Source organism: Aegilops tauschii, chromosome 1, assembly GCF_002575655.3.
Source record: "Aegilops tauschii subsp. strangulata cultivar AL8/78 chromosome 1, Aet v6.0, whole genome shotgun sequence".
Taxonomy (NCBI): domain Eukaryota; kingdom Viridiplantae; phylum Streptophyta; class Magnoliopsida; order Poales; family Poaceae; genus Aegilops; species Aegilops tauschii.
In genome coordinates, this window is record NC_053035.3 from 424,643,119 (window position 1) to 424,654,816 (window position 11,698).

The following is an 11,698-nucleotide window of genomic DNA, read 5'->3' on the forward strand; positions in this document are numbered from 1 at the left end:
AGGCCGTCAAGCCCTGGCCGTAGAGACGGCCGCTCCCATGGCAGAAGAAATGCCTTTGGTCCTTGCCGTCGAGCCCCAGGCTCCGGCATGGGCGCAGCAAACCGTCTGATTCCTCCAAACAGGGGAGCTTCCTGAGGAGCAGGAAGAAGCGGAGAAAGTATCCCGTCGGTCTGCTATGTATCAGTTTGTCGATGACGTCCTATACAGAAAGAGACCGAACGGTGTGAAATTGAAGTGTATTCCCCGGGAGAAAGGACTGGGGCTGTTGGCGGAGATACATGGAGGCATATGTAGCTCCCAGATAGGGTCGAGGGCCCTTGCCAGCAAGGCGTTCCGGCAGGGTTTCTTCTGGCCCACTGCCCTCCAGGATGCAACGGCACTACTAACCAAGTGTGAAGCGTGTCAGTTCCATTCAAAGAAGCTTCATCAACCAGCTCAAGCCCTTCAGACAATCCCTCTCACCTGGCCATTTTCGGTCTGGGGGCTCGACATACTGGGCCCCTTCCCCCGTGCTGTCGGGGGCTTTGAATACTTGTACGTTGCAATCGACAAGTTCACAAAGTGGCCGGAGGTGGAAGCAGTGAGGAAGGTGACAGCACAGTCAGCCGTCAAGTTCTTCAAGGGACTAGTCTGCCATTTTGGTGTGCCAAACAGAGTCATCACCGACAATGGCACGCAGTTCACAAGCCACACCTTCATGCAATACATCCAAGACCTTGGCAGTAAGGTCTGTTTTGCCTCCGTGGCACACCCATGGAGTAACGGCCAAGCGGAGAGGGCAAATGCTGAAGTGTTGCGAGGCCTGAGGACAAAGACTTTTGACAAGCTGCACAAGAGTGGAAAGCGCTGGATCGATGAGTTGCCGGCGGTTCTTTGGTCGATCAGGACGACGCCAAATCGAGCCACCGGCCAGACACCCTTTGCCCTAGTATACGGGGCAGAAGCAGTTCTCCCCACAGAACTCACATACGGGTCACCTCGAGTGCTCGCTTACGACGAGCTTGAGCAAGAGCAATTGCGACAAGATGACGCAACACTCCTTGAGGAAGATCCTCTTCGGGCGGCTGTGAGAGCAGCACGCTACCAGCAAGCCTTGCGTTGCTACCATAGCCGCAAGCTTCATGCCCGAAGCTTTGAGGAAGGCGACCTTGTTCTTCGGCGCGTTCAGTCGGCCAAGAATACCAACAAGTTGACGCCAAAGTGGGAAGGCCCTTATCGGGTAATACGAGTCACCAGGCCCGGCGCAGTCCGCCTGGAGACCGAAGATGCTGTCCCAGTGAGCAACTCCTGGAACATCGAGCATCTTCGCAAGTTTTACCCATAAGGCGCGGCTTGCCGGGCCCCCCGGCAAGCCACCTTTTGTACAAGCTTTGCCGGCAAGGCATGAAACCCTGTGTACAAAGCCAGGCGCAGACCTTGAGCATAAATAAATGAAGTGCTGGCGCCCTAAGTTATAGCATGCATGCTAGGTTAAGTCTCTTCCTCGGTTAGGGTTGATAGTGCTTAGCGGCGACTAACCCCTAGCCTAGAGGTCGAGTGTGCGTCTTTCTGTCCTCTTTGGTTCGCAGGGCACAGGGACATATCTCCTGAGCCGCTTGGGAGAAAGAGGATGGACCGGTGCTCCGGCCCCGGCAAGCCAGGATCGCCGGGGGCTGAAGACACAAGGATCCAACCACGGCAAGCCAAGGTTGTCGGGGGCTGCGGATTCAGATAAGTCTTTTATCCCCTTTTATGCACTTCCGTATAGAACTAGGACATATGAAACCTCGTTTATATTCTTAAAACCACCGTGCTCCCCTTTTCCCGTACCCAAGAGCTATCCCCTAGGTCAGAACTTGGTCGTAGTCGCGGTGGCAAGAGAAATGAACGAGGGGCCTAACCCTGCTTCGCCCCTGCCTCCGCCAAGAGCGTGAGAATGGTCGACCAAAGCAGGGGGACGACAAGGCCTGTTGCCGGGCGAAAATGTTTACCTTAGAAATAACAAGGATTCGTCCTTGGCATGGGCCTCGCTCACGCACAAAGAACCCGGCAAACACCCTTTTTCATTAAAAACGTCCCATACAGGTACAGTTCATACGGAATAAAAAACATGAGCAAGGGGATTAGAAGTTTTAAATCTAACAAGTGCCCGCAGGCTTACAAACTGAAAAGAGATGAGGTGCCCGTAATCCCTTTCTTGTCCCTCTCCTCAGAAGGCGGAACAGGACAACGGGAGGGCAAAGAGAGCGCCTAGGCAAGGTACGAGGAGCAGAAGGCACCAAGAGAACATCTTGGTGCCGGAAAAGGAGCTGGAAGATGAGGTAGCGGGACGGCAATATGCGACAAAGGCGTCGGTGCCCGCGTACTCCGATTTGACAGCCGCCACCCGCCTTCTCCACCTTCTCCGGCCCTCCTATGCCAGCCGCCCAAGGAGACGACGGGGAGCACCCCGACGGAGAGCTTGGCGAGGATGGCCCTCGGCAGGGCGCGTGACCGAGGGAGGCGCGACGCGGTCAGTCGAAGTCGGAATTGGCATCCTGCCGCTCGACTCCCTCGTCATCGCTGTCGCTGTCCTCCTCGTCACTCCCGCTCGAGGAGGAATCTTCATCGTCGGAGGAGCTCTCCACGCAGCACTTTAGGCGAGTTCCAAGATCCCCGAGGACCTTGACGGAGAGCAGGCCGCCCTCCATTAACTTGAAGTAGAGGACGAGCCCCACCGTCAAGCTATGGATGCGAGCAAATGTCTTCCATCCGCGGCAGAGATACATAACATGAGGAGCGGGGAAGTCGACGTTGACCCGCATGCCGCTGGCCCCGTAGCCCCTCATGTGCAATCTGAGGGTGTGGGGTGGATCGAGCTCCATCTCCTGGGCGAAGGGGGTGGGAGACGGAGACGACGACGCGGTGGCTGGCGCAGCCTGATGAAGAACTCACGGGGCTGGTCCCCGACGTGGTCCCCGACGTGACCCTCCGTCGCGGGAGGCACCACTGGCGGAGGCACGGCCGCCGCGCCGCCTCGTCCCCCTCTCCCCCTACCGCCGCGGCGACCTCGGCCACGCCCCCTCCCCCTTCCTCTCGTGGCCGGCTCTTCCGCCACATGCTCATGGGAAGGAGGGACGCGCTGACGAGCAGCAACCCTCGCCGCCACCGTCGAAGGCCTAGCACCTCCTCTCGCCATTGCAGATAGAGGAAAGGAGCAGAGGTGGAGGAGGATGGATATTGAAGGAATGTGGGATGGCGCCCCCTCCCCCTCCTTATAAAGGAGCGGGGTCGAGGGTCGGCCGCCCCACTCAGCCAACCCAGCCATCAGAGACCCGGAGAATCCGGACCGACCCGCTGCCCCAATCAGCGACGACCCTGTTTTCCGCCTCCACCGCCTGCCACCTGCATGAAGACCACGTGGTGAGCAAGCAGAGCTAAGGGGACGGGTGAGGCGACCGTTCCCCGCCCCTGTGATCATGGGGCGTGGGAGCCTCGAAGACCGCGACCCGAGACCACTTAGTAAATGAGCCGTGCCTCCACGCCTCCCTCTTTTTATGGGGAAGGCGCGAGCCGCCTCTTTACTATGATGTGACGCATGCGTGCGGGAACCGCCCCACGCATGCCCCCCACGTCACGCACGATCCTCCACGACGCGCGTTCGACGCGGGTCATGGGGAAGCGCAGCGGACGAGGAGTTACCACGCTAAACATCCGCCCCGCCTGCCCGAGCACCGTTCTGGGCCTGGCCCAACAACGTGTCGCGCTTATGTGTGGCCCAGGCCCGGGGGCTCCTGTCGGTGTACAAAAGTAGGGGCACACCTTTGTACCCCTTTACTTGTGCATGAGCAGTCGGAGTCGCGTGCCACGACCACACTAAGCAGGGTAGAGGAGGGGAGCCGGAGAGAAGCCGAAGCACAAGATGGCCAAGGCAACGCCAAGACCACAGATACCAAAGAGCGAGAGGGCGAGGTGGACTCCCACGGCAAGGCCCTTGCCAGGGCAGCCTCCGCGGCCCTGGCAAGAGCCTTACCAGGGCAACTTGCCCGATGCTAATAGAGCGAGCCACCCTTGAGCCCACGGGTTCCAACTCAACCAACCACATTGGAACTAGGGCTCGGGAGGTACCTCCGTGGTAGCATGCAAATCTTCGTCAAGACCATAGAGATATGAGATCAGATGAGAACCAGAAGACGGCGACCCTCGGCGGGGTCCTTGCCGAGGAGATCCACAAGACCCCCAGCAAGCTCCTTGCCGGGGACGACTGCAATGCCACGGCAAGACCCTTGCCGGGCCCCCGGCAAGGCCCTTACCAAGGGCATCAGTGGGGCCACAGCCAGGCCCGCGTCGACCAAGACTCCACCGCCATCCCCATGCAGCTGCTAGCTCAACCAGCTGGGCAGGCACCTGCGTGGCGACGGGCGGCCTCTACGCCAACTCAGCAAGCACCTGCGTGGTGGCATGCAGATCTTCGTCAAGACCCTACCACCGCGCCACCTCAGTTGCCTGCCTGCATACATGGCATCGCATGCATCGTTGGCCTGGGCGCGTGTCGAAGCAAGGCGAGGCGGCAACAGACGGGACGGGCCTCGTTCCCGTCCCCAATAAAGCTAAGGGACACCTAAGCTACGCATTAAATGCGTCTTGTCCTGTAACACGAGCGATAAGCTCGCAGCACTGTAGGCCTTTCCACCTCCTATGTGCCACTGTGGCAGCCCCTTTCGACTATAAAAGGAGGCCATTGGCATACCGGAGAGGGATTCGGCTCTTTTGAACTACGCAGCCACCATAGCTAGTTCGAGAGCTCAAGAACTCTCTCAAATACACACCAAAGCAGGACTAGGGTATTAAGCATCCTCGCGGCCCGAACCTGGGTAAACGATCCTTGTGTTGACTGTTATTCATGCTCTTCTCACAACCCGGTGCCCCGGAAACCGTAGTAGGGATTCTTGTGATCCCATAGGTGTCGTTTCCCACCGACAATGCATCCAGTGTATTGGGCCAGCAATCGGTCGAGGTCGACCACGCATAAGCGCCCATGCACGAACCAAGAACCGGTCGAGCCAGGTCAACCATGCACGACTCGATCGAGACGCACACGCAAGCGACCAGCCAGTCCACCAGACATGAGGCAACGCTAAGCTAGTATGGCGGCGGTCGCTGGCTAGGTCGCCAGGACTAGGCCGCGTGTGACCGGCGGCGGCGGCTGGCTAGGTCGCCAGGACTAGGCTGCGGCGGCGGGGCAGCCGACGGCGGCGGCAGCAAGCGATAGCACATACTTTTTTTCATGTGGATACCTTTCATTCTACTATAGACTCCATGATCACAGAGTTTGATTATCATTTTAATGAGGTATCTTTAGAGCTGTTCCAAAACTTCTTTTGTCTTGACCCAAGAAACTCCTTTTCTAGGTTCAATCTGGATAAGCTTGCTAGAATCACAGAAATTAATCATGAATTTCTTTGATAATGAACATGAACATATAGAAGATAACCTTGATATGTTCATTTTCATATGGGAAGAATTGAAGACTTTAGAGCTTTGTCATGATATTGCAAGCTAGCTAAAAAGATGGTTGAACTTGAAAGGCATGTCATGCTTCCTACTATTTATCATCTCATTGAGTTGGCATTGCTACTACCAGTAGCGACGACAACAGTTGATAGGGGCTTCTTATCAATGAAAATCATCAAGACTTAGTTGCGCAACAAGATGTCCGCTGGCTGGCTTAATGACTTGATGGTGTGTTACAATGAGCGAGGGGTCTTCAAAGGTATTGATCTTGGTAAAACTAACAAAGATTTTCAGAAGGAGGGCAGGACACTGCCCTTGTCTTGTCCTTCTAGACGCCATTGAAAGTTTCTTTATCAGTATATTTTAGCTTGTTTTTCTATTGAAACATGTCTACATTTTCATTGTATTTAGTTTTTTGTTTGCAGTGTGTATTGACTCTTTCAATTTGCATCAAAAAAGTATTTGCTTAAGACTTCGCCCCACCTTAAAATTTTTTTGTCCTCCGCCTCTGGAGGAGAACATTGTATTGAAGATCAAAGAGAGAGAATAAGCCAACTAGCTACTAGCTATGGACCCGTATGCATGTGGTAAACTACTCACACATCATCAGAAGGGAAGAAAGGTTGATGTAGAGCCCCTCCATGATTGATTCCCCCTCTGGCAGAGTGCCGAAAAGTCCTCCAGATGGGATCTCGCGAGAACAGAAGCTTGTGGCAGCGGAATTTTTTTGGGTGGCTCTCTATTGGTTTTCTGATTTTAGAGAATTTATAGATGCAGAGTTAGGTCAAACGGAGCAATGAGCGCCCCACAAGGCACTAGGGGCGCCTACCCCCCTGGGCGCGCCCTGGTGGCTTGTCGGCCACCCCTTCATCTTCTGACCCTCTCCCAAAGCTTCTAGGGTCTCTTATGTCTAGAAAAAAAATCATCAAAATGCTTCGTGGCATTTGGACTTTGTTTGATACTGATATCCTGGAAAACCAAAAACCAGCAAAAAAACAAATGGCACTTGGCACTAAGTTAATAGGTTAGTCCCAAAAAATGATATATAATGACATATGAGTTCATATAAGACATCAAAGCACTGATACTATTATAGCATGGAACAATAAAAAATTATATATACGTTGGAGACGTATCAAGCATCCTCAAGCTTAATTCCTACTCGCCCTCGAGTAGGTAAATAATAAAAACAAAATCTTTGATGTGGAATGCCACCTAACATGTTCATCATGTAATCTCTATTTTGTAGCATGAATATTAAGATCCGAATGATTCAAAGCAATAATCTATAATTTGACATAAAAACTATAATAATAAGGCATACCAACAAACAATCATGTCTTTCAAAATATCAATGCTAAAGAACGTTATCCCTACAAAATCGTATAGCCTTGTCATGCTCCATTTTTTACACAGTATTTATCATGCACAACCCCGATGACAAGCCGAGCAAGCAAGCCATGGATATAGCACTATGGGTGGAATAGAGTATGGTGATAGAGATAATATGGAGAAGACAGAAAAGGAGAATGTCACACATCGACAAGGCTAATCAACGGGATATGAAGATGCCATCAATTGATGTCAATGCAAGGAGTAGGGATTGTCATGCAACGGATGCACTAAGAGCTATAAGTGTATGAAATCTCAAAAATAAAACTAAGTGGGTGTGCATCCAACTTGCTTGCTCATGAAGACCTCGGGCATTTGAGGAAGCCCATCATTGGAATATACAAGCCAAGTTATATAATGAAAAATTCAAAGCATAGGAGACTCCCTATATGAAAACATGGTGCTACTCTGAAGCACAAGTGTGGAAAGGATAGTAACATTGCCCCTTCTCTCTTTTTCTGTCATTTTTTTGTTGGGCTCTTTTTGGCCTCTCTTTGTTTGTCCGAAGTCTTATCCCGACTTGTGCGGGAATCATAGCCTCCATCATCCTTTCCTCACTTGGGACAATGCTCTAATAATGAATATGATGATCATCACACTTCTATTTACTTACAACTCCAAAATTACAACTCGATACTAGAACAAAATATGACTATATGAATGCCACTGGAGGTGTACCAGGATGTGCAATGATCCAACGTAACATGTATAAAAAATGATGAATGGTGGCTGAGCCACAAATACTATGTCAGCTATGTGATCATGCAACGCAATATGACAATGATGATGTGTGTCATAATAATGAAACGGTGAAAGTTGCATGGCAATATATCTCGGAATAGCTATGGAAATGCCATAATAGATAGGTATGGTGGATGTTTTGAGGAAGATATATGGAGGCTTATGAGTGATAGAGCGTATCATATCACAGGGTTTGGATGCACTGACGGAGTTTGCACCACATCTCGAGGTGAGAAAGGGCAATGCATGGTACCGAAGAGGCTAGCAAATTGCAGAAAGGCGAGAGTGCGTATAATCCATGGACTCGCCCTCGAAGCAAAGTACTGCTACGCATGCCCCTAGGGGATAGATTGGTAGGAAAAGACCATCGCTCGTCCCCGACCGCCACCCATAAGGAAGACAATCAATAATAAATTATGCTCCAACTTCATAGCATAACGAGAGATATACGTGCATGCTTCGGGAATCACAAACCTTAACACCAATATTCTTACTAAACCATAATTTATATCACAGAACTATTGCAAGGAATCAAACTTATCATATTCAGTGATCTACATGAAAGTTTTTGTTATATCCCTCTTGATTACCTATCATATTAGGACCAAATTCATAACTTGTACTAATTGCCATTACTATTGTCAACTCTCAAAAAGATATAAGTGAAGCATGAGAGTGCAACTATTTCTTTAAAATATATCCACCACCGTGTTAAAAAAGATATAAGTGAAGCCTAGAGCAACTGCCTTGCTCAAAAGATATAAGTGAACCACATAGAGTATTCTAACAAATCACGAATAATGTGTGTCCCTCTCAAAAAGGTGTGTCCGGCAAAGATGATTGTGACAAACTAAAAAGCAAACAAAGCAAAGACTCATATAATACAGGACGCTCAAAGCAAAACTCATATCATGTGATGAATAAAAATATAGCTCCAAGTAAAATTACCGATAGTTGGTAGAAGAAAGAGGGGGATGCCTTCCGGGGTATCCCCATGCTTAGATGTTTGGGAGTCCTTGAATATTACCTTGGGGTGGCTCGGGAATCCCCAAGCTTAGGCTCTTGCCACTCCTTATTCTTTCATCCATTGTGATCTCACTCAAAACTTGAAAACTTCAGCACACAAAACTCAACAAAAACCTTCGTGAGATCTGTTAGTATAACAAAGCAAATCACTACTTTAAGTACTGTTGTAAACCCATTCATATTTTATTATTGCATTATACATACTGTATTCTAACTTCACCATGGCTTATACCCCCGATACAAATCCATAGATTCATCAAAACAAGCAAACAACGCAACAAAACAGAATTTGTCAAAAACATAATAGTCTATAATAATTCGAACAATGACCATACTTTCGTAACTCGGAAAATTCTGAAACATTAGGAAAACGTGGGCAATTTGTATATCAGTCACGTGTAAAAAAATTAAGAATTTTATCAAGCTCCACCAAATTTTAACAATTCTGATACTGGATGCAAAAGTGTCTGTTTTTGCACAGAATCAAAGCAACTATCATCCAAATTATCCCAGACGCTTTACTTGGCACAAACACTAATTAAAACACAAAAACACAAACATAATAGTAGCATAATTGTATGCACACAACAAACATAAAAAGAACTAGAAAAAATAAGATAACTATTGGGTTGCCTCCCAACTAGCGCTATTGTTTTATGCCCCTAGCTAGGCGTAATGCATAGTTTCGAGTGTTGTCATCTTAGTTTTTGCAATCTTGATGGGGCTTTTCTCGAACCCCGTAGGTTCCTTATGCTTCCCATTATTTTCAGAAAATGAAGCAATTTGTATATCTAAAGCATCTAGGCGCTTATTGCAAAGAGTAATCAATGTATTCGTGCAGTTGAGATTCCTGCTAATATTTGTGAGAGGTTCACTAGATTTTTTGCAACTCAACCAGATCTTTCTGCATATCACCTAATTTTTCCAAGATTTGAATTCCTTCTTGAGTGTAATTAAATTCCTTTTGTGGAGGAGGGGTTCCCACTATTCCTTCCACTATTTCGTAAGCAATGATGGAATCACATTCAATAAAATTCCCTTTTGTAGCAAAATCCAGAAGTTTTCTATTAGGCATGGTGAGCCCTGCGTAAAAATTTCGAAGCAAAATTTTCATACCCCCTTTTATAGTGCAAATGCGATAAGATTCCATCATTATATACCAAGCATCTTTCAAATTTCCTCCTTGCTTTTGTTTGAAGTAAAGAACTTCAAAGTATGGAGAAAAAGGATAGGTAGTGATGCTGGCCATATAAACAAGGAAAACAACGAAACAAGCAAAAAGACAAACGGAAAGTATTTTTGTAGTTTTGTGAAAATGTTTTATACGTTGGGGAGATGAAAACGATAGGCAAATGGCAAATAATGTAAATGCAAGGAGATGAAAGTTTATGTGATGGTACTTGATAGATGTTGATGATGTCACCCCGGCAACGGCACCAGAAATTCTTCCTGCTACTTGTGAGTTGTGTTGGGATTTCCCCGAAGAGGAGAGGATGATGCAGTACAGTAGAGATAAGTATTTCCCTCAGTTAAGAACCAAGGTTATCAATCTAGTAGAAGAACCAAGCAACACCTCGTTAGTAGTACCTACACACAAAATAACAAATACTTGCACCCAACACAAACAAGGGGTTGTCAATCCCTTAGCGGTTAATTACAAGGATCAAATCTCGTAGTGATAGATAGATAAATAAAACACAAAATAAAATAAAGTAAAGTAAATTGCAACAAAGCATTTTTGGATTTTTAATATATGATAAAAATATAGACCCGGGGGCCATAGTTTTTACTAGAGGCTTCTCTCTTGAAAATAGCATACGGTGGGTAAACAAATTACTGTTGGGTAATTAATAGAAAAGCGAATAATCAAGACGATATCCAAGGAAATGACCATGTAAATAGGTATCACGTACGAGACAAGTAGACCGACTCCTGCCTGCATCTACTACTATTACTCCACACATCGACCGCTATTTAACATGCATCTAGAGTATTAAGTTCATAAAGAACGGAGTAACGCTTTAAGCAAGATGACATGATGTAGACAAAATAAACTCAATCAATATGAATAAACCCCATCATTTTATCCTTAATGGCAACAATACAAATACGTGTCTTATCCCTTTCTGTCACTGGGATATGGATCACCGCAAGATTGAACCCATCACAAAGCACCTCTCCCATTGCAAGAAAAATCAATCTAGTTGGCCAAACCAAATCAATAGATCGGAAGAAATACATAGCTATAATAATCATGCATAAAAGAGTTCAGAGAAGACTCAAATAATATTCATGGATAATCTGATCATAAACTCACACATCGGATCCCAACAAACACACCGCAAAAAGTGATTACATCAAATAGATCTCCAAGAACATCGAGGAGAACATTACATTGAAGATCGAAGAGAGCTAAGAAGCCATCTAGTCACTAGCTATGGACTCGTAGGTCTGAGGTAAACTACTCACACATCATCGGAAGGGCAGCAAGGTTGATGTAGATCCCCTCTGTGATTGATTCCCCCTTTGGCAGAGTGCCGAAAAAGGCCTCCAGATGAGATCTCGCGAGAACAGAACCTTGTGGTGGTGGAAAAAGTGTTTTGGGTGGCTCTTTGTTGGTTTCCCGATTTTGGAGAATTTATAGAGGTAGAGTTACATCAAACGGAGCAACGAGGGCCCCATAAGGCACCAGTGCGCACCCTAGTGGCTTGTTGGCCACCCCTTCATCTTCTGAGCCTCCCCCAAAGCTTGTAGGGTCTCTTATGTCCAGAAAAAATCATCAAAAAGTTTCGTGGCATTTGGACTTCGTTTGGTATTGATATCTTTGAAAACCGAAAACAAGCAAAAAACAGCAACTCGCACTTGGCACAGAGTTAATAGGTTAGTCCCAAAACATGATATATAATGAGATATGATTGCATATAAAACATCCAAGCATTGATACTATAATAGCATGGAACAATCAAAAATTATATATACGTTGGAGACGTATCAGGCCTCCGTAGTCCACCTCGAGATGAATGAGGGCCCATCAGCCCATCTCGAGGAGCATGGGCCAACTAGGTTA